The 24,440-nt window shown below is 46.9% G+C and overlaps 1 protein-coding gene across 22 annotated transcripts in view; it reads right to left on the bottom strand.

Annotated features, from left to right (window-relative positions):
- The window catches only part of LOC140429166 (teneurin-3), a 3,593,949-nt gene that overhangs the window by 1,293,445 nt on the left and 2,276,064 nt on the right, over window positions 1–24,440 (bottom strand). For all 22 annotated transcript variants that reach the window (XM_072515817.1, XM_072515806.1, XM_072515811.1 and 19 more), the window contains exon 7: window positions 16,181–16,247. The gene's annotated coding sequence lies outside the window, so the exon portion shown is untranslated. The remainder of the gene's footprint in view (window positions 1–16,180; window positions 16,248–24,440) is intronic.

Below are 24,440 nucleotides of genomic sequence, written 5' to 3'. Positions count from 1 at the left end.
GGGGGTGAGGGGGTGGAGAACCGGGTCTCGCTCTACGTGGATGATCTCCTCCTGCATATTTCGGACACACTGGAGGGGATGGGGGAGGACATGCGGATCTTGAGGGAATTTGGACGTTTCTCAGGGTATATACTGAACGTGGGGAAGAGCGAGTTGTTTGTGATCCAGGCTAAAGGACAGGAGAAGAGACTGAGTGAGCTGCCGCTGAGGAGGGTAGAGAAGAGCTTTCGCTACCTGGGAATACAAGTAGCTCGGAAGTGGGATTCGTTACATAAGCTTAATTTGACCCGGCTGCTGGAACAAATGGAAGGGGACTTTAAGAGATGGGACATGCTCCCGCTGTCACTGGCGGGGAGGGAACAGACCTTGAAAATGACGGTCATCCCCTGATTTCTATTTGTATTCCAGTGCCTTCCCATCTTCAGCCCTAAGGCCTTTTTCAAGCGGGTGAATAAGATCATCTCGGGATTTGTGTGGGGGAATAAGACCCCGTGAGTAAAGAGAGTGCTGCTGGAACGTAGTCGGGGAGGGTGGGCTGGCGTTGCTGAACTTTTGCAACTACTACTGGGCAGCCAACATAGCCATGATTAGGAAATGGGTATTAGGGGAGGGGTTGGCATGGGAGCGGTTGGAGGCGGCGTCATGTAAAGGCACCAGTTTGGGAGCGCTGGTTCTCGCCGGCCCGTTACTCCACAAGTCCGGTGGTGGTGGCGGCACTGAAGATCTGGGGGCAGTGGAGGAGACACAAGAGGTTGGAGGGCGCGTCGGTCTGGACCCCGATATGTAATAACCACAGGTTTCTACCGGGCAGGATGGATGGCGGGTTCCAGAGCTGGCAGAGGGCAGGTATCAAAAGGAAGGGTGACCTGTTTATAGAGGGGAGCTTTCCCAGCCTGCAGGCGCTGGAGGACAAATTTAAACTGCTGCCAGGGAACGGCTTTAGATATTTACAAGTGTGGGCCTTCCTGAGAAAACAGGTTGTGGCCTTCCCGCTTCTGCCGCCACGGGGGATACAGGACAGAGTAGTTTCCGGTACCTGGGTGGGGGGGGGGGGGAAGGTGTTGGACATCAACCAGGAACTACTGGAAGCGGAGGAAACCCTGGTGGAGGAAATTCAGGGAAAATGGGAGGAGGAGTTAGGAGGAGCGTTAGGGCTGGGTCTGTGGGCGGAAGCCCTAAGTCGGGTCAATTCCTCCTCATCATGTGCTAGGCTCAGTTTAATCCAGTTTAAGGTGGCCCACCGGGTACACATTTAAAAAAAATAAAATTTAGATTACCCAATTATTTTTTCCAATTAAGGGGCAATTTAGCGTGGCCAATCCACCTAGCCTGCACATTTTCGGGTTGTGGGGGTGAAACACACACAGACACGGGGAGAATGTGCAAACTCCACACGGACAGTGACCCAGAGCCGGGATCGAACCTGGAACCTCAGCGCCGTGAGGCAGCTGTGCTAACCACTAGGCCACCGTGCTGCCCCTACCCACTGGACACACATGATGGTGGCGAGGATGAGTAAGTTTTTCGGCATAGAAGACAGATGCGCGAGGTGTGCGGGAAGCCCAGCAAACCCTGTCCATATGTTTTGGGCATGCCCGAAGCTTGGAGGGTTCTGGCAGGGGTTTGCCAAGGCAATGTCCACGGTGCTAGGTACATGGGTGGTGCCGAGTCCAGAGGTGGCGATCTTTGGAGTGTCAGAAGGCCCGGGAGTTCAGGGAGTGAAAGATGCCGAAGTTCTGGCCTTTGCCTCCCTGGTAGCCCGGAGACGGATCCTTTTAATGTGGAGGGACTCGAAACCCCCGAGTGTAGAGACTTGGGTCAATGACATGGCTGGGTTTCCCAGCCTCGAGAAAATAAAGTTTGCCTTAAGAGGATCAATGCTGGAGTTCTCCCGGAGGTGGCAGCCGTTCGCCGACTTTCTTTTCGGGGGAGGGGGGCGGGGTAGGGGGGGGGGGGGAGTTTTGTTGTATGTTATTCCATGTGGTCTGGGAAGATAGAGTCGATTGGGGAAATGGCTATTTTTTCACCATGTTAATGTTTAATGTTTACTGTTCTTTTTCTGTTATTGTTATAAAATTTTACAAATACTTCAAGAAAAATATTTTTGAAAAAATTTTCCATCCCACCATCAGACTCACCATTATATACCATGGTTGCATTCTTGGACACACTCATCTCCATCAAGCATGGTCACCTCAGCACTTTGCTTTACCGCAAGCCCATGGATAACCTCACGATGCTCCACTTCTCCAGCTTCTACCCTAAACACATTGAAGAAGCCATCCCCTATGGACAAGCCCTCCATATACACAGGATCTGCTGAGACAAGGAGAAGCATAACAGACATCTACAGACGCTGAAAGATGTCTGAACGGGATATGGCACTCGACTCATCGATCGACAGTTCCAACACGCCACAGCAAAAAACCGCACCGACCTACTCAGAAGACAAACACGGGACACAACCGACAGAGTACCCTTTGTTGTCCAGTACTTCCCTGGAGCGGAGAAATTATGACATCTTCTTCGCAGCCCTCAACACATCATCGATGAAGACCAACATCTTGCCAAGTTCATCCCCACACCCCCCACTACTTGCCTTCAAACAACCGCACAACCTCAAACAAACCATTGTTTGCAGCAAACTACCCAGGCTTCAGAACAGCGACCATGACACCACACAACCCTACCATGGCAATCTCTGCAAGACGTGCCAGATCATCGACATGGGTACCACCATTACACGTGAGAACACCACCCACCAGGTACGCAGTACATACTCGCGCGACTCGGCCAATGTTGTCTACCTCATACAGTGCAGGAAAGGATGTCCCGAAGTTTGGTACATTGGCGAGACCATGCAGACGCTGAGACAACAGATGAACGGACATCGCGCTACAATCGCCAGGCAGGAATGTTCCCTTCCAACCGGGGAACACTTCAGTAGTCGAGGGCACACAGCCTTTGATCTTCGGGTAAGCGTTCTCCAAGGCAGCCTTCAGGATGCGCGACAACGCACAGTCGCAGAGCAGAAATTTATGGGAAAGTTCTGCACACATGAATACGGCCTCAACCAAGACCTTGGATTCATGTCACATTACATTAACCCCCCACAATCTGGCCTGGGCTTGCGAAATCCTACCAACTGTCCTGGCTTGAGTCAATTCACACCTCTTTAACCTGGGGTTATCCCTGTCTCTGGCTCTGTAAAGACTTAATTACCTGCAAATGCTCGCATTCAAAGTATCGTCTTGCATCTTTGACTTTGTCTATATAAATGTTTCTGGAACCTACCTCTCCATTCACCTGAGGAAGGAGCAGTGAGCAGTGCTCCGAAAGCTAGTAATTTGAAACAAACCTGTTGGACTTTAACCTGGTGTTGTAAGACTTCTTACTGTGCTCACCCCAGTCCAACGCCGGCATCTCCACATCATCGGTTCATAGAATCATAGAATCACAGAATTTACAGTGCAGAAGGAGGCCATTCGGCCCATCGAGTCTACACCGGCTCTTGGAAAGAGCACCCTACCCAAGCCCACACTTCCACCCTATCCCCATGACCCAGTAACCCCACTCAGCACCAAGGGCAATTTTGAATACTGAGGGCAATTTATCATGGCCAATCCACCTAACCTGCACATCTTTGGACTGTGGGAGGAAACCGGAGCACCCGGAGGAAACCCACGCACACACGGGGAGGATGTGCAGACTCCACACAGACAGTGACCCAAGCCGGAATCGAACCTGGGACCCTGGAGCTGTGAAGCAATTGTGCTATCCACAATGCTACCGTGCTGCCCGGTTAATAAAGGAAAGTAGACTAGAGGCCTTCTTAACCACTGTATCCACCTGCTTTGCTACCTTAAGAGACCGGTGTCATGCACACCAAGATCCCTCTGATCCTTGGTGCTTCCCAGTGTCCCGCTGTTTATCATATATTCACTTGCCTTGCTGTCCTGCCCAAGTGCATCACCTCACACTTATCTGGATTGAATTCCATTTGCCATTGATCAGTCCATCTGACCAGCCCGTCTATATCCTCCTGTAATCGAAGGCGATCCTCTTCACTACCACCTCATCAATTTTTATATAATCCACAAACTTACTGATCAACCCTCCTACATGAATCTCTAAATCATTCATATAAACCACAAACAGCACCCAACATATTTGCAGGACCTCACTGGACAAAGGCTTCCAATCAGAAAAACACTCATCACCCTCTGCTCCCTGCCACTCAGCAAATTTTAGATCCAATTTGCCAAATTTCCTTGGGTCCCATGGGCACTTACCTTTGCTCTCAGTCTCCCATGTGGGACCTTATCACAATCCTTGCTGAAGTCCAAGTAGACGTCAAATGCATTTCCCTCATCTACATGCCTGGTAACCTCTTCAAAAAACACAATCAAGTTGTTCAGACATGACGTCCCATTAACAAAATTATTCTGACTGTTCTTGATTAATCCCTGCCTCTCCGAATGCAGATTAATTCTGACACTCAGAATTGCTTCCAATAGTTTTCCCACCACTGAGGTTAGACTGACTGGCCTGTAGATTCCTGGTTTATCCCTTCATCCCTTCTTGAATAATGGTACAACATTGGTTACCCTCCAGTCCTCCGGCACCTCTCCTGTGGCCAGACAGGAATTTAAAATTGTTGCCTGTGCCCTTGCTATTTCCTCTCTTTCCTCACGCAGGATACATTTCACCTGGCCCTGGATATTTGTCTACCTTTAAGCCTGTTGGTCCCACCCTTTTTCTTGATTGGAACTCTCCCTATTTCCTTCTCGAATGCATCCCACGGTTCTGTCACAGATTTACATAACAGTGTCTGCTGCCAATCCACTCTGGCCAAATCATATCTGATCTTATTAAAATCGCCCCCTTCCAAGGGCAACATTGTTAAGTAATGGGTTAAGAGACATTGCAATTAGTTGTCTCATTTATGTCAAGTATCCATTAATTGACACTGATATGTAAGGGCTTCAGGTGGCCTCTGTCAGGTGGTGTGTTGTTAAGAGGTTTGTGCAGAAGCTGTGGAGGGGAAATAAATGGTGTTTGGTGAAAATGAACAAGAACTTTAGACTCTTCATTTCACATCAACTAAAACGTCTAACAATGGTAGCAGAGGATGGTTGTTGTGCAAATGTAAAGGTTTGAAAGATACAACTTTTCCTGATCAAACCAAGGAGTGAGTGAGAAGGAAAAAAAAAAGATACATGGCTGAACCCAGGATAAAGATGGCTGGATATGACTATCCTCCCTTAGTTTCTGAAAGGGAATCGTACGACCAATGGAGAAGTGCAGTAGTTATGTGGACTAAAGTAACTGCTTTGGGAAAGAGAAAACAAGGTATGGCATTGGCTCTTTCTCTACCATATGGCAGTAAAATCCGAAACAAAGTGCTTTCTGAGCTGGAATTGGAAGAGTTAGACTCAGAAGAAGGTCTGGAGACTTTATTACATTATATGGATAAGATTTATAAGAAAGATGACTTTTTTTTATTTGTAATTTTTTTTTAAATTCTCCTTTTTCACATTTTCTCCCACATTTACATCCATCAACAATAAACAATAATCAGCAAGATATGTCAGTCCCCATAATAACAACGATCCCATCTACCCACCAACTCCCAAAACTCAACCCGCATGTTTACATAAACAAATTACAAAAAGGAATCAGGGATTACCCGTAGTCACCCTTAATCTTACACAGCTCCCCCCGCCCCCCCCCCCCCCCAGGTCTCCAGCACCTCCCGTCCACTGCCTCTTGTAAAACTCCTCCACCCAACCTCGGTTCCTTCCCCCCAACTTTCCACCCCGGCTAGACCACTCGGACCCTGTTCTGCCAGGCTCCGATGGCCGCAGCCCCTCCCCCCACCTCACTCCCGCCCGGGTCCCTTTCCCACTTGCCTGGCCCTAGGAAAGCCCAAAGATCCCCTTTTAGCACACAAGCCCCGCATATCCACCTACACCCCAAAGAACCCTCATTTCGAGTGAAAGTCCCGTCCCTTCCCTCGTCCAAATGTATACCACATTGGCTCCTTTAGCCTCTACACCCGCGTGCAGTGATACAAAAAATAAGAAAATACAGTCATGAGGTTACATCAGCACATGGCCATTCCTCAATTTGTCAGTTCTGCCACAGTCCTTCTGCTTTTGCAAACTCCTCCGCTGCTTCCGCCGTTCCAAAATAAAAGTCCCTGAGCTTGTAAGTCACCCTCAGTTTCGCTGGATATACAATGCCGCACCGCACCTTGCTAATGTACAGTGCCCTCTTCACCCGGTTGAAGGCAGCCCGCCTCCTTGCCAGCTCCACCGTAAAATCCTAGTATACACGTATACCAGCTCCAGCCCACTGCACCACCCGTTTCTGCTTGGCCCAGCTCAGGACCTTCTCCTTCACACTGTACCTACGGAAGCACAGAGTCACTGCCCTTGGCGGCACACTCGCCTTTGGTACAGGCCTCCACGACCAATGACCCCGATCCAGTTCATATCGGGAGGGATCCTCCCCCTCCCCCAATAGTTTTGCCAGCATCGCGGTCGGCTTCGGTCCTTCAACTCCTTCGGGCAGCCCCACAATCCTCAAATTCTGTCGCCTGGATCTGTTTTCCAGGTCTTCCACTTTTCCTTGCAGATCCTTGTTAGTGTCCATCACGTTCCGCATCTCTTTCCCCATCGAGGCAAGTTGATCACCGTGCTGCAATAACGTCTCCTCCACTTCCTTCAGCGCCTCCCCTTGCTCTCGCACCTCCGCCACTGTGCTCGCCACCTCCGTCCTCACCGGGGAAACTGCCTCCTCCACCAGCGCACTCAAAACCTCCCTCACCTCCTTCCTCACCGTCTCCATGCATTTCGCAATCTGCGCCAACTGCTTTTCAAATTCCGCAGCCATCACCTTAGTTATTTCTTCAGCCGTAAGCAGTGCGGCCTTCCCTGGTGCTCCAGCCTCCATTTTCCTTGGTGACCCCGCGGTGACCTTTCCACTCCCCGACGGACCTCCAGCTGTTTTTTTTTCCGGCCGTTTTTTTGCTCACCCTCGACATTTTTCTTTGTTTTTTTTTTCCTCCTGTGTCTTCACTGTGCCTCCTCCGTGCCTTCACCCTGCTTCTGCCGCCTCCGTGGACCCTGGGACAGGGCTTAAAGTCCCGAAAATGCCGTTCCCGAACGGGAGCCCTCCATTGTGCGGCCGCCTCCCGCCCGCCGTCACCGGAAGTCAAGAAAGATGACTTGTTAAGTGCGTATGAAGCATGTTCGGATTTTGATAAGTTCCGGAAAATGGAGGATATCTCCATGGAAGACTATATAATGGAATTTGGCAGACTATATAAAAGGCTACAGAAACACAACCTGGAATTTCCACAGTCTGTGTTGGCCTTTAAATTACTTGACTGTGCTAGAGTGAGCAACATGGATAGGCTCCTGGTTTTGACAGGAGTTCAGTTTACTGATAAGGATACCTTATTCGAACAGATGACAAAAGCTTCACAAAAGTCTCTGGTGAAACATTCGATTCCAATGGCTCTGATGACCCAAATAGGTCAGCCTGCAATAAGGCAGAATATGGAAGATACACTAGTAACAGGATGGCGAAATCGTATGGCTACGAACAGGGCTCAAGACTATAGACGGAGACCGAGACAAGGAAATTATGAAGACAGAAACCCAGTTAGAACCTACAATAGGAAGATGAACCCCAGAAATGCACGGGGCATGATAAATCGATGTTTTCAATGTGACTCTCAATACCATTATGCTTTCAACTGTCCAACACGTTATAATAGAGTGTTTGAAGCGACACATGACACGGAAGAGTCAGAAGAGGAAAAAGATAGTGACCAGAAAGAAGGCATTGTCCTATTGACAAGCAGTTTTACGCCGGTAATGAGGGTGTTGGTTGTAGAATCCCTCAATTGTGCTGTATTGGACAATGGGTGCACATCTACTGTGTGTGGAATTGACTGGTTAAAATGTTACCTGGACTCTTTGAATGCTGAAAATCGTAACAAGGTTAAGGAATTTGAAAGTTCCACAAGTTTCAGGTTTGGGGTTGATAATACTCTGAAGTCGCTGAAAAGAGTGGTGATCCCTTGCAATATTGCCGGAGTGAATCATTTCATTAGCACGGATGTTGTATCAAGTGAGATACCTTTGCTTCTGAGCAGACCATCGATGAAGAAAGCATACATGAAACTGGATATGGAACAGGATAAGGCAACAGTTTTTGGAAAGACTGTGGACTTACAATTTACACAGTCGGGACACTATTGTATTCCATTACTGACAAATAATTTTTCAAATAGAGTGGTTAAGGATGTGTTAATGGCAGTTGAAAATGGGACTTTAGCTGATAAAAAGCTTGTGGTATTAAAACTGCATAGGCAATTTGCACATCCGTCTCCTCGGAGGCTGAAAAATTTATTAAAGGATGCAGGCGTAAGGGATGACGACTACACTAAACTGAGAGAACAGGTTAGTGACCGGTGTGAAGTTTGTAGGAAGTACAGAAGGACACCAGCACGACCGATAGTAACCCTACCTTTGGTCAGGGATTTTAACGACATTGTGGCCATGAACCTTAAGATCTGGTATAAAGCAAATAATATATTTATTTTGCATTTTGCAGATTTAGCAACCAGATTTAGTCAATCAACGATTGTACGAAGTAAAGAAAAGAGAGTAATTCTGGATCAAATCGTGGAAAAATGGATAGGGACAGGAATGGGTCCACCGGCAAAATTCCTTACAGACAATGGGGGAGAATTTGCTAATGATGAGTTTAGAGATATGTGTGAAAACATGAATATCAGAGTTACGGCTGCAGAAAGCCCATTTAGTAATGGTGTCTGTGAAATAAATCATGCTGTCATCGATGACATACTTCAGAAAATGTTGGCAGATCAACCAAATTGCAGGCTAAATTCAGCTTTAGCATGGGCAGTACATGCAAAGAATTCATTGCAGATGGTTGGGGGCTATAGTCCTTATCAATTGGTGTTTGGTAGAAATCCTAAAATTCCGTCCATTTTGGATGACCAGCCTCCAGCTTGGGAGGGGACCACAATTAGCTCTGGTTTTGCTGAACATTTAAATGCATTACATAGCAGTAGAAAAGCTTTTTTGGAAGCAGAAGTCTCTGAAAGAATTCGTAGAGCTTTAAGACATAACGTACGGCCATCAGATGCCGTTTTTCAGCAAGGAGACATGGTATACTATAAGAGAGACAATTCTAATGAATGGAAAGGCTCAGGGAAGATCATAGGCATAGATTGTAAAACAATTATTTTGCAACATGATAATCAAACTGTTAGGGTCCATTCATCAAGGATAATGGGTACAGATTACAAATTTTCAAATTTAGACAGAGCAGACAGACATGACGAGGAACCAGAGTCATCTGGTACGCATGTGTTACAGAACTATGAGGACCAATTAACTGATATAGACAGGGTTTCTGTGGAGGAACATAACACTTCTGGTGAATTAAAACAGGCCATTTTTCCGAAAGGGCAACTGCCAAAAGTTGGTACAAAAGTGACATACTTGCCTGAAGGGTCTAGTCAATGGAAGGATGCAACTGTTATTAGTAGAGCAGGGAAGGCCACTGGAAAGTATAAACATTGGTTGAATGTACAGCATTTAGGGGAAGGAGTCAAGACAATGGATTGAGAAAACGAAGTTCAAAAATGGAGGGCACATAAACGCAGTGCCAGTTCAGATAGTACATCGGATAGTGAACAGTTCCGCAGGAAAAGAGGTTACGGATAGACATCGCAAGTTTGAAGCAGATGTTGGACAGAGGGGAAATAACAAAAATTAAATGGGTCGACAGGAGCTATCAACTGTCAGACTGTTTTACGAAAGGAGTGGCAAGTTCACAGAAACATTTGGATATTGTTAATGAAGGGCGCTTGTTTCTGTGACTGTATTTTTTTCCTTCTCGTCCAAACAAAAAAAAAGAAAAGCGGACACACACACACACACACACACACACACACACACACACACACAAAGGTAGTGCAATGTTCCTCCTGCAGAATGTTTGAGGTGAGGGACGCCGACAGTGTCCCTGCTGATTTCATCTGTGGGAAGTGCACCCATCTCCAGCACCTCAGAAACCTTGTTAGGGAACTGGAGCTGGAGCTGGATGAACTTCGGATCATTCGGGAGGCAGAGGTGGTCATAGATCGAAGCTTCAGGGACGTAGTTACTCCGAATAATAAAGATAGATGGGTGACGGTGAGAGCGGCTGGGAGGAAGCAGTCAGTACAGGGATCCCCTGTGGTCATTCCCATTAGTAACAAGTATACCGCTTTGGATACTGTCGGGGGGGGGGGGGGGGACTTTCCAGGGGTAAGCCATGGGGTACAGGTCTCTGGCACAGAGTCTGTCCCTGTTGCTCAGAAGGGAAGAGGGGAGAGGAGTAGAGCATTAGTCATTGGAGACTCCATAGTTCGGGGGGTAGATAGGAGATTCTGTGGGAAAGAGAGAGACTCGCGGTTTGTGTGTTGCCTCCCAGGTGCCAGGGTGCGTGATGTCTCGGATCGTGTTTTCGGGATCCTTAAGGGAGAGGGGGAGCAGCCCCAAGTCGTGGTCCACATAGGTACCAACGACATAGGTAGGAAAAGGGACAGAGATGTAAGGCAGGAATTCAGGGAGCTAGGGTGGAAACTTAGATGTAGGACAAACAGAGTTATTATCTCTGGGTTGTTACCCGTGCCACGTGATAGCGAGACGAGGAATAGGGAAAGAGAGGAGTTGAACACGTGGCTACAGCGATGGTGCAGGAGGGAGGGTTTCAGATTTCTGGATAATTGGGGCTCATTCTGGGGCCGGTCGGACCTCTACAAATGGGATGGTCTACACCTGGACCAGAGGGGGACCAATATCCTGGGGGGGAAATTTGCTGATGCTCTTCGGGAGGGTTTAAACTAGTTCAGCAGGGGCTTGGGAACCTGAATTGTAGCTCCAGTATACAGGAGATTGAGAGTAGTGAGGTCATGAGTAAGGTTTTAAAGTTGCAGGAGTGTACCGGCAGGCAGGAAGGTGGTTTAAAGTGTGTCTTCTTCAGTGCCAGGAGCATCCGGAATAAGGTGAGTGAACTTGCGGCATGGGTTCGTACCTGGGACATCGATGTTGTGGCCATTTCGGAGACATGGATAGAGCAGGGAAAGGAATGGTTGTTGCAGGTGCCAGGGTTTAGATATTTCAGTAAGCTCAGGGAAGGTGGTAAAAGAGGGGGAGGGGTGGCATTGTTAGTCAAGGACAGTATTACGGTGGCAGAAAGGACGTTTGATGAGGACTTGTCGATTGAGGTAGTATGGGCTGAGGTTAGAAACAGGAAAGGAGAGATCACCCTGTTAGGGGTTTTCTGTAGGCCTCCGAAAAGTTCCAGAGATGTAGAGGAAAGGATTGCAAAGATGATTCTGGATAGGAGCGAAAGCAACAGGGTAGTTGTTATGGGGGACTATAACTGTCCAAATATTGACTGGAAACGCTACAGTTCGAGTACGTTAGATGGATCCGTTTTTGTCCAATGTGTGCAGGAGGTTTTCCTGACACAGTATGTAGATAGGCCAATGAGAGGCGAGGCCGTATTGGATTTGGTACTGGGTAATGAACCAGGACAGGTGTTAGATTTGGAGGTAGGTGAGCACTTTGGTGATAGTGACCATAATTCGATTACGTTTACTTTAGTGATGGAAAGGGATAGGTATATACCGCAGGGCAAGAGTTATATCTGAGGGAAAGGCAATTATGATGCGATGAGGCAAGACTTAGGATGCAGCAGATGGAGAGGAAAACTGCAGGGGATGGGCACAATGGAAATGTGGAGCTTGTTCAAGGAACAGCTACTGCGTGTCCTTGATAAGTATGTACCTGTCAGGCAGGGAGGAAGTGGTCGAGCAAGGGAACCGTGGTTTACTAAGGCAGTCGAAACACTTGTGAAGAGGAAAAAGGAGGCTTATGTAAAGATGAGACATGAAGGTTCAGTAAGGGCACTCGAGAGTTACAAGTTAGCTAGGAAGGACCTAAAGAGAGAGCTACGAAGAGCCGGGAGGGGACATGAGAAATCTTTGGCAGGGAGGGTCAACGATAACCCTAAAGCTTTCTATAGATATGTCAGGAATAAAAGAATGACGAGAGTAAGAGTCAAGGACAGTAGTGGGAAGTTTTGCTTGGAGTCCGAGGAGATAGGAGAGGTGCTAAATGAATATTTTTCGTCAGTATTCACACAGGAAAAAGACAATAGAATGGCTTGAGGTTCATAAGGAGGAGGTGTTAACAATTCTGGAAAGGGTGAAAATAGATGAGTCACCTGGGCTGGATGGGATTTATCCTAGGATTCTCTGGGAAGCTAGGGAGGAGATTGCTGAGCCTATGGCTTTGATCTTTAAGTCGTCTTTGTCAACAGGAATAGTGCCAGAAGACTGGAGGATAGCAAATGTTGTCCCCTTGTTCAAGAAGGGGAGTAGAGACAACCCCGGTAACTACAGACCAGTGAGCCTTACGTCTGTTGTGGGCAAAATCTTGGAAAGGTTTATAAGTGATAGGGTGTATAATCATCTGGAAAGGAATAATTTGATTAGACATAGTTAACACGGTTTCGTGAAGGGTAGGTCGTGCCTCACAAACCTTATTGAGTTCTTTGAGAAGGTGACCAAACAGGTGGATGAGGGTAAAGCAGTTGATGTGGTGTATGTGGATTTCAGTAAAGCGTTTGATAAGGTTCTCCATGGTAGGCTACTGCAGAAAATACGGAAGCATGGCATTCAGGGGGATTTAGCAGTTTGGATCAGAAATTGGCTAGCTGGAAGAAGACAAAGGGTGATGGTTGATGGGAAGTGTTCAGACTGGAGTCCAGTTACTAGTGGTGTACCACATGATCTGTTTTGGGGCCACTGCTGTTTGTCATTTTTATAAATGACCTGGAAGAGGGCGTAGAAGGATGGGTGAGTAAATTTGCAGATGACACTGCGTGGAGTTGTGGACAATGCGGAAGGATGTTACAAGTTACAGAGGAACATAGATAAGCTGCAGCACTGGGCTGAGAGGTGGCAAATGGAGTTTAATGCAGAAAAGTGTGAGGTGATTCATTTTGGAAGGAATAACAGGAAGACAGAGTACTGGGCTAATGGTATGATTCTTGGCAGTGTGGATGAGCAGAGAGATCTCGGTGTCCATGTACATAGATCCCTGAAAGTTGGCACTCAGGTTGAGAGGGTTGTTAAGAAGGTGTACGGTGTGTTAGTTTTGATTGGTAGAGGGATTGAGTTTCGGCGCCATGAGGTCATGTTGCAGCTGTACAAAACTCTGGTGCGGCCGCATTTGCAGTATTGCGACAAATTCTGGTCGCCGCATTGTAGGAAGGATGTGGAAATATTGGAAAGGGTGCAGATTTACCAGAATGTTGCCTGGTATGGAGGGAAGATCTTATGAGGAAAGGCTGAGGGACTTGAGGCTGTTTTCGTTAGAGAGAAGAAGGTTAAGAGGTGACTTAATTGAGGCATACACGATGGTCAGAGGATTGGATAGAGTGGACAGTGAGAGCTTTTTTCCTCGGATGGTGATGTCTAGCATGACGGGACACAGTTTTAAATTGAGGGGAGATAGATATAAGACAGATGTCAGAGGTAGGTTCTTTACTCAGAGAGTAGTAAGTGTGTGGAATGCCCTGCCTGCAACAGTAGTGGACTCGCCAACACTAAGGGTATTCAAATGGTCATTGGATAGACAAATGGACGATAAGGGAATAGTGTAGATGGGCTTTAGAGTGGTTTCACAGGTCGGCGCAACATCGAGGGCCGAAGGGCCTGTACTGCGCTGTAATGTTCCATGTTCTATGTTCTATGTACATCATGTGTGTGTTTTTGAGTTTCTTGAAATTTTGTTTTCACCTAATTATTTTTTTTCTCCAAGGAGGGGGAGACTGTTAAGTAATGGGTTAAGAGACATTGCAATTATTTGTCTCATTTATGTCAAGTATCCATTAATTGACACTGATATGTAAAGGGGCTTCAGGTGACCTCTGTCAGGTGGTGTGTTGTTAAGAGGTTTGTGCAGAGGCTGTGGAGGGGAAATAAATGGTGTTTGGTGAAAAGGAACAGGAACTTTAGACTCTTCATTTCACATCGACTAAAACGTCTAACAACATGGTGGTGCAGTCGTTAGCACTGCTGCCTCACGGCGCCGAGGACCCGTGTTCGATCCCAGCCCTGGGTCACTGTCCACGTGGAGTTTTCACATTCTTCCCGTGTCTGCGTGGGTTTCTCCCCATCATTGCCCTTTTCCATAACAATCTTGAATCTAATGGAGTTATGACCACTGTCTGCAAAATATTCCCCCGCTGAAACTTCAACCACCCTATCTCTTGTAGGTCCTTCTACATTCTAGCACAGTGGGTAGCACTGTTGCTTCACAGATCCACGGTCCCAGGTTCAATTCCAGGCTTGGGTCACTGTGCGGAATCTGTACATTCTCCCAGTGTCTGCATGGGTTTCCTCCGGTTTCCTCCCACAAGTCCCGAAAGATGTGCTGTTAGGTCATTTGGACATTCTGAATTCTCACTCTGTGTACCTGAACAGGTGCCGGAATGTAGCGACTAGGGGTTTTTCACAGTAACTTCATTGCAGTGTTAAAGTACGCCTACTTGTGACAATAAAGATTATTATTATTAAATCCTGACTTTAAAAAGGCTCCTGGATGCATTTTAAGAATTCTGCTCCCTCTAAACCTTTCACACTTTGGCCTCCTCGATTAATATTGGGGTAGTTGAAATCCCTCACTATCACTACCCCATTATTTTTACACTTCTCTGAAATTTGCCAACATATCTGCTCTTGTATTTCTCTCGGACTTTGGAGGCCTATAGAACACTGCCACCAATGTGATTGCTCCTTTTTGGTTGTCTGGGAAGAATTCCCATTTAAATGCTCCTATTGCAGAAAGCGACCTGAAAAGTAAACCTCTATGTACGATCAAGGCCTTGTGTTACCAGTTCTCAATAAGGCCATCGATCTCAGTGCAGATAGTGTGAAACAATTGGACGTAAAGGTTCTGCTTTAGCAAGTATATAAGGAGTATATATTGGGCAGCACGGTAGCACAAGTGGATAGCACTGTGGCTTCACAGCGCCAGGGTCCCAGGTTCGATTCCCCGCTGGGTCACTGTCTGTGCGGAGTCTGCACGTTCTCCCCGTGTCTGCGTGGGTTTCCTCCGGGTGCTCCGGTTTCCTCCCACAGTCCAAAGACGTGCAGGTTAGGTGGATTGGCCATGCTAAAAATTGCCCGTAGTGTCCATAAGGGTTGGGAGGGGTTATTGGGTTGCGGGGATAGGGTGGAAGTGAGGGATTAATGTGGGTCGGTGCAGACTCGATGGGCCGAATGGCCTCCTTCTGCATTGTATGTTCTATGTAATGTAATGAGTCAGACAGCTGTGTATTACAGTGTTGAATATTTGTACTTCTTTCGGGTGATTATTAGTCATAAGGCACTCAGGTGGCAAAGCTTTATCCAGAGACATAGCGCGCGGAGTATTAGAAGTGTATGTGATCGGCAGTTCATGAGAATTGTTCCTTCTGCATGAAATCTGTGAGCCTTTGTTGCCCGCTGTGCTGATTTGACAAATATCTTCGGTAAGGATATAAGTTCAGCCAGAACTGCCCCACTAATCACAAAGATATCCATTTTTGCTTTCCTGTGCCGCAGTAGTACAAAAGGTTTTTTGAATCATTTGAGTTTGATGTGACTGAGAGGACATCTCTGCAATGACTGAGAAAAGCGAAATCAGTTTACCAACACAATCCTTTACTGTACAAGCCTCCTCTGTGAAACTGCACACCAACTGCAGACCAACTGTAGTTTATGCGTTGCACCAGAAAACTATCCCTCAAGGGACCGATCTGCTATTAGTACAGCTATAAATGTAAAGATGTGATCCATGATAGACAACACACAAGATTGACTTCAATTAAATAAACATTTAAAGATTTTAGCAGAACCTTTGAAACTCAATGACTAAAGGAGGAAAAAATCTATACAAATCCTCTATTTTCAAAGGAACAGATCAATGTCAGATAAAGATGAGATACAAAGATAGTTTTGAACAAATATGGTACAGGGCACATCAGTGGAATGATGCATACACAATAACGATTCCCACAGCTTGTGGCAACTCACCGAGTTTCTTCAGATTCAGTCACTTCTATTTACTGCTGGCTTCGTCCTTCAGAAAGATGCGAGAATTCTTCAGGAAAAGAAAATTTGTAACACAGTGGTTAGCACAATATAAATTGGGCATGATGTCCAATTCAAATAAAACTTCAAACCATAAATCACAGCAGCTGGTGCAAGGCAATGTTACTCCGGCAGCTCCTTTGATTTTGCACAAAAAATAGAAAATCTTTGTTTAATCTCACGAGTTGGCCTTTCACATTGTATTACACTTCACCCAGAGCAAAACAAAATGGGCTGATTACAGATTACTTATTTGACAAGTGTCATGTGAGAGTACCTTCAAGAAATGGGTGTTTATAAATGGGTATGTATATAAGTATCTGTAGTGAGAGTACCTTTAGGAAATGGGTGTTTATTACTGCAGTGGTGTCAGAGAGTGGGTGGAGCTGGGCTGTCTATCAGCATTTTACTTTTGTTTTAGGCTGTTTGCTACAGGGTGCGTTTTAGTTTCGTTTTCAGTGTTGGAGCTGAAGCCAGACACAGCAGATATAGTGTTTATCTCTCTGCCATGAAAAGACTATCTCTTGATCACTTGGTGAATTCAGAATTATAAATGTTCTCAGTAGTGAATGTAAACCTAATGTGCTTCTATTAAAAGGTGTTTCTTCTGTCTCCTGGATGTTATTTGCGAAGTTATTAAGGATTACTTAGTGTTGTATTCTTTGGGGGTTGTATTTGAATTGATGGTTGCTAAGATGTTCACAGTATGTTTTAAAATGGTTAACCTGAGTTCATAGAATAAACATTGTTTTGCTTTAAAAAATACTTTTCCATTTCTGCTGGACCACACCTGCAGAGTGGGCCGTGTGCTCCCCATACCACAATCTAGTAAAAGTTGTGGGTCAGGTGAACTCCATGATACACTTTGGGGTTCTCTAAACCCTGGCCCATAACAAATTGGGAGCTCGAGGGGGTTCGCATAAAAGTCTATTTATTGGATTAGTTTAGTGAACTTAAAGACAGTGAGTGGTGAGCATATTGTGGTTGCTTATCAGGTGTGGTATTTCAGTTAAGTAGGGAGTGTGTTGTGGACAATGGCTCTTTCAGAGGCTCTGAAGTTTTTGGGGGTGGAGACGGTCACACGCAGTACGTTACGGACAGAGACTAAAAGCAGACTGTTAGATTTGGCAAAAACATTGCAGTTAACATTACCTGACTGTTATAACCTGCCTGCTTACCATTGGCTGGGGACTAATGACAATCCCACAATCCTGTGGGAGTATGAGCTTCCCCAATAAGGGGGGGGGGGGGGGCGGAGAAATCATTAGCAGACTCCCTGCATAAATAAAGCTGGCCAGTTTGGAATCAGCCAGGGAGGAGTGAGCAGCAAAGGAAGTTGCTGCTGCTGTTGGATATATATGTTATCGTAAATAAATGTTATTTCGTTGTATCCTTAAAACTCATGCTGGATTCTTCGTGGCCCTCACAAAACTGGCGACGAGGGTTAAAGTGAATAGCTGTCTACACCTCCCTGGATTTTTGTTGGATACAGGTTGGAAGTTGTTCTCTATTACACCATGCCTCTGTATGGATGTTTGGATGTATTTGATGCTGCACTGGAAAGCTAGAACCAGTACGCACAATGGATGCGTTACTATTTCCAGGCAAACAACATCACTGAAAATGAGCGCCAGGTGGTCATATTGCTCACAGCCTGTGGCCCGCATACATTTGGGGTGATTAGGAGCCTTACGTACCCAGCTGCACCGGACACCAAAACGTTTGATGAACTTGTGAACTTAGTGGGGCAACATTTTAACCTAACCCCGTCCACGATAGTCCAACGTTACCGGTTTAATACCGCTGAGAGGACCCCAGGAGAATCCCTTGCCGACTTTTTATCCAGGCTACACAGGATTGCAGAGTACTGTGACAATGGTGAGACCTTGTCAGAAATGTTACGCAACCGTTTGGTTTGCGGTATTAACAATGCGGCCACCCAGAGAAAGTTGTTAGCTGAGCCAACATTGACTTTTCAACCAGCCATTCAAATAGTTTTGTCTCGAGAGAGCGCAGAACGAGGAGAGCAGGAGCTACAGGGAATGGAGGTGCATGCCTTGGGGCGCAACCCCTTCCGTCCGAAAACGTCCCCCTGCACCCCTGCGGTACCTTGGGCGAGGCGACGTCCTGATCAACGCCAGTGGCCGTTGGACATTCCTCCCAGAAGGGAGCCTTCTCCAGAACCAATGGACAAGGAGCCATGTCCATGTCAGACTTGTAGGCGCTGACCCCATCATGGATGCCGGTCCTGGGGGCGCCAGAAGCGCCGCAGTTCCGGCCGTAACTGGAGCCAGCCCAGGGGCCATACCTACCATTTGGATGAACCTGCGGCAACTACTCCTGTGGAGACGGAGGACGACTGCCTGCAGCTACATTGTGTGGCAGCTCCCCATGTGCCCCCCATTAAGGTGACAGTATGGGTCAATGGTCACCCGCTTGAGATGGAGTTGGACACTGGCTCAGCGGTCTCCGTGATCGCCCAGAGGACATTCGACTGCATCAAGCAGGGTATACAGACCCTTACATTAACCGACACATAAGCCAGGTTGGCCACCTACACGGGGGAACCATTGGACATTGCAGGAACTACGATGATCCCTGTTGTTTATGGACGCCAGGAGGGGCGTTTCCCATGAATCATGGTGCGCGGCCATGGGCCCAGCCTGTTGAGTCGGGACTGGTTGCGCCATTTGCGGTTACAGTGGCAGCACATCCTCCAAACAGTTTCTGGAGGGTTGACTGAGGTGCTAGGACGATACCCAGATGTATTCCAGCCCGGTTTGAGGAAAATAAAAGGGGCCGTAGCCCGTATCCAAGTCGAACCAGGAGCCACGCCGCGCTATATCCGGGCGCGCCCGGTGCCTTACGCCTTGCTCGAGAAGGTAGAAGGGGAGCTCACTCATTTGGAGACTTTGGGTATTATCAGGCCCGTCCGTTTCGCTGACTGGGCAGCACCAACTGTACCTGTAATGAAGCCAGATGCCACAGTTCGCTTGTGCGGCGACTATAAACTTAGTGAATACGGCTTCCCGACTCGACCGATATCCAATGCCTCGCATAGAGGATCTCTACGCGAAGCTTGCAGATGGACTTTCGTTCACAAAATTAGATATGAGTCACGCCTACCTACAGTTGGAGCTGGACCCTGCCTCCTGGCCATATGTAATGATTAATACACGCCTGTATGAATATACACGTTTGCTCTTTGGAGTATCCTCTGCCTGAGCTATTTTTCAACGCGTTATGGAGGGCATTTTGAGAGGTTTACCGTGTGTCGCTGTCTACTTAGGTGACGTTTTGATCACAGGGACGTCGGAGCAGGAACATTTGGAAAATCTGGAGGCTGTCCTTAGACGCTTTTCGGAGGCTGGAGTCCGTTTACATCGCACAAAGTGCGTCTTTCAGGCGAAGGAAGTAGTCTACCTGGGCTATCGGGTGGACCGCGAAGGTTTGCACCCCGTCGCAGAGAAGTTGCGCGCGTTTCAACAGGCCCCCGACCCAACTGACACTTCCCATCTTCGTTATTTTCTCGGCCTCGTAAACTATTACGGGAAGTTCCTCCCCAATCTGGCAACTACGCTGGCCCCGTTGCACCTTCTGCTGAAGAAGAATCACACCTGGGTTTGGGGTCAGCCGCAAGAAACCGCTTTCTGGCGGGTAAAACAACAATTGTCATCGTCTGGGTTACTAACCAACTATGATCCTGGAAAGCCTTTGCTCGTCACATGTGATGCATCCCCGTATGGTATTGGGGCCGTCCTATCTCACAAGATGTAGAACGGGGCCGAGCGGCCGATAGCTTTCGCCTCCCGCACATTGACTGCAGCGGAAAAAAAGTACACACAGATCGAGAAGGAGGGCCTGGCAGTGGTCTTTGCGGTGAAACGTTTCCACCAGTACGTGTATGGCCACCACTTCACTGTCGTGACTGATCATAAGCCTCTGCTGGGACTTTTCAGAGAGGATAAGCCAATACCGCCCATTGCTTCCGCACGGATCCAGCGCTGGGCTTTGTTGCTCGCTGCATACGAGTATTCTCTGGAGCACAAACCAGGAACCCAGATAGCGAATGCCGACGCACTGAGCTGATTGCCTTTATCGACCGGCCCCATGTCGACCCCCACGACTGGTGAGGTGGTTGCAACCCTAAATTTTATGGACACCTTGCCTGTCACAACATCACAGATCCGTGAGTGGACCCAGACGGAGCCAGTCCAGTCAAAGGTTCGGCACATAGTCCGATATGGTGGGCAGCATAGACAGCTCCCAGGCGAGTTGCGGGCATTTTTCTCCCAGCTGTCAGAATTCAGCGTGGAAGACGGCATCCTCTTGTGGGGGACACGTGTGATTGTCCCGGAAAAAGGACAGGAGCTGATACAAAGAGACTTGCACAATGGGCATCCAGGTGTGACCAAAATGAAAATGTTGGCCCGGAGTTATGTCTGGTGGCCAGGCCTCGACACCGACATTTAGAAGGTGGCCCAAAACTGTTCCATTTGCCAGGAGCATCAGAAGCTTCTGCCGGCCACGCCCCTACATCACTGGGAATGGCCAGGGCGGCCTTGGGCACGCTTGCATGCAGATTTCGCAAGTCCTTTTCAAGGATCCATGTTCCTTCTATTAATCGATGCCCAGTCTAAATGGTTAGAGGTGCATACGATAGGAGGCACAACGTCCTGCGCAACAATTGAGAAGATGCCTTTATCTTTCAGTACGCATGGCCTCACAAGTGAGGAGTTTGCGAGGTTCATGAAGATGAACGGCATACACAATATCCGCACTGCCCCTTACCACCTGGCTTCAAATGGGTTGGCGGAGCGCGCAGTGCAGACATTCAAACGAGGCCTAAAGAAGCAGTCTTCCGGGTCAATGGACACGAGACTGGCTCGTTTTTTGTTTTCGTATAGGACCACCCCCCATGCGGTGACTGGGGTAGCTCCCACAGAACTCCTAATGGGCCGGAGACTTCGCACCCGCCTTAGCATGGTTTTCCCGGACATTGGTGCAAAAGTACGCCGCACACAAGAACGGCAGGGACAGGGTTTTTCTCGGCATCGGCCGATTTGGCAGTTTGCGCCCGGTGACCCAGTGTTCGTTCAGAATTTTGCTGGTGGTGCCCAATGTGTCCCTGGCGTAATCTTTCGCCAAACGGGCCCTATCTCATACCAGGTGCAAGCCCAGGGTTGTCTCCAGCGCAAACATGTAGACCACGTTCGGTCCAGAAGACTATCCCTTCCAAAGATTCCTCACAATCTTACTCTGGCGCCTCACTCAAAGCCTACGCAGGTCGTTACAGAACCGCGTGGAGATAGAGACGCCGAGATGATGGAGGCAGCAGACTGTGACTCCGAGATGGAGACACGGGATGCCTCAGAGGGGGCATCCTCTGGCCCACTGGCCGTGGATGTACAACCGTTACGCCGTTCATCACGGAAGCGCCGGTCTCCGTCTCGCTACACGCTGCCCGATCCAGTGCCTCGTTTAAATAGTGTCCGGCCTGCGGCAAAACGAGTCCGATGCCCTCCTTCGCCAAGGTCTTCAGTGGATTCCTTGGACTTTGGGGGGGAGCGATGTTATAACCTGCCTGCTTACCATTGGCTGGGAACTAATGACAATCCTACAATCCTGTGGGAGTATGAGCTTCCCCAATGAGGGGGGCGGAGAAATGATTCGCAGACTCCTGCATAAATAAAGCTGGCCAGTTTGGAACCAGCCAGGGAGGAGTGAGCAGCAAGGTAAGTTGCTGCTGCTGTTGTATATCTATGTTATTGTAAATAAATGTTATTTCATTGTATCCTTAAAACTCATGCTGGATTCTTCGTGGCCCTCACAAAACGCGAAAAGATGAGGTAATTATGGTTATGGCTCAGCATTTAAAGTTGCCTGAGATACAGTTTGACTCATTGGAAATGGCAAAAATTCAGTTACAAATTAAACAAATGGAACATGAGAAAGAATTAAAGCAGCTTGAATATGAAAGAGAGAGAGAGGAAAGAGAAACCGAGAGAGAGGAAAAAGAGAGATAAGAAAGGAAAACAGAAAGTATAGCCCCAGCAGAACAAAAAGAAAGAGAAAGGGAGATACAGGTCAGGGAAAAGGAGAGAGTTTGAACTTCAGAAGATGGCCATGAAACATGGCAGTCAGTTAAAATTGGCAGGCGAAAAGGGAGGGATACAGTTGGATGATAGTGATGAGGATAGTGAGAAAGAGCGTCAAAGTCGAAGGCTTGGTGGGTATCTATTTAAATATGTCCAAGGATTGCCAAGGTTTGATGAGAAGAAGGTAGAAGCCTTTTTCATTTCATTTGAGAAGGTAGCTAAACAAATGAAATGGCCACTGGACATGTGGGTATTACTGATTCAAACAAAGCTGGTAGGTAGGGCTAGTGAAGTGTTTGCATCACTACCGGAGGAGGTATCTGGGTCGTATGAGGAGGTGAAAAAATCCATCTTAGGTGCATATGAACTAGAGCCTGAAGCCTACAGACAAAGGTTGAGAAATTTAAGGAAAGAATTTGGTCAAACATACATGGAGTTTGAAAGGATGAAACAGTAATTTTGATAGGTGGATAAGGGCTTTGAAAATAGACCAAACTTATGAAGCTCTCAGAGAAATTATACTTTTGGAGGAGTTTAAAAATTGATTCCTGATGTAGTGAGAACTCATGTGGAAGAGCAGAGGGTTAAAACTGCGAGATTAGCAGCAGAAATGGCAGATGATTATGAATTAGTTATAAATCAAAGCTTGGTTTCCGACATTAGTTTCAGCCTGTGAGGGATAGAAACTGGGGACATGAGAAATACACAAGTGGTAGAGGCAAAGGTGATGTGATGGGAGATAATAAGAGTGTACCTCAGATTAAAAAAGAAATCCAGGAGGGTGGAAAAGACATGAAAAGTATTAAATGTTTTCACTGTAATAAATTAGGCCATGTAAAGTCACAGTGTTGGTGGTTGAAGAAAAGCACTGGGAAGGCTGATGTGGTAAAACAGGATAAGACTGTGGGGTTTATTAAAGTGGTAAAGGAAAGCCCAAGTGAAGCGAAGGAGGTGCAAAAGATTGTACAGCCTGATCAAGAGGTGATTGATAAGAAGGTGCCAGATCTCTTTAACGAATTTACTTGTGTGGGTAAAGTTTACTCATGTGTATCAGGAGGAGCAGGTAAAGAAGTCACAATTTTAAGAGATACGGGAGCTAGCCAATCTTTAATGGTAAGTGATGAAGAGTTATGTGGTTTGGGAAGAATGTTGCCAGAAAAGGTGGTAATATGTGGAATTCAGGGTGAGAGGAGTAGTGTTCAATTATATAAGGTAAGGTTGGAAAGTCCAGTGAAGAGTGGTGAAGTGGTAGTAGGATTAATAGAGAAACTATCTTGTGCAGGAATACAGTTTATCTTGGGGAATGATATAGCTGTATCGCAGGTGGGAGTGATGCCTACTGTGGTTGATAAGCCAGTGGAAAATCAGACAACTGAAGTGTTGAAGGACGAATATCCTGGGATTTTTCTGGATTGTGCAGTATAAAGGTCGCAAAGTCACAGGTTAAGACAAGAGGAGAAATCAGAGAGTGAAGATGAAGTTGAAGTGCAATTATCAGAAACGATTTTTGATCAGATGGTTGAAAAAGAACAAGAACAGGTGGGGGATGAGGCGGGATATTTTTAGTTCAGGAAAATTGGCAGAGTTACAACAAAAAAATGTAGAAATAAAACGGATGTATCAGAAAGCATACACAGGAAGAGGAATCTGCATGTATACCAGAGTGTTATTACCGTAAAAGTAATGTCTTGATGATAAAATGGAGACCTTTATATACGCAGGCGGATGAAACGTGGGCAGAAGTTCATCAAGTATCATTGCCAGTAGGGTATAGCAAGGAGGTATTGCGAGTTTCACATGAGGCACCAGTGGGAGGTCATTTAGGAATAAAGAAAACTCAAGCTAAAATCCAAAAACATTTTTATTGGCCTGGACTACATAAAGATGTAGTTAAATTTTGTCAATCATGTCACACATGTCAAGTGATAGGGAAACCTCAAGCAGTGATAAAACCAGCACCCTTAACACCCATTCCTGCATTTGAGGAACCTTTTACAAGGGTCCTAATTGATTGCGTAGGACCGCTTCCTAAAACAAAAAGTGGGAATCAATATCTTTTGGCGATAATGGATGTGTCTACTAGGATTCCAGAGGCCATTCCAGTA

This window comes from Scyliorhinus torazame, chromosome 9 (assembly GCF_047496885.1).
Source record: "Scyliorhinus torazame isolate Kashiwa2021f chromosome 9, sScyTor2.1, whole genome shotgun sequence".
In the NCBI taxonomy this organism is placed as follows: Eukaryota; Metazoa; Chordata; class Chondrichthyes; order Carcharhiniformes; family Scyliorhinidae; genus Scyliorhinus; species Scyliorhinus torazame.
Note: the sequence above shows the minus strand (reverse complement) of the source record. Positions and strands in the feature narration are given on the sequence as shown.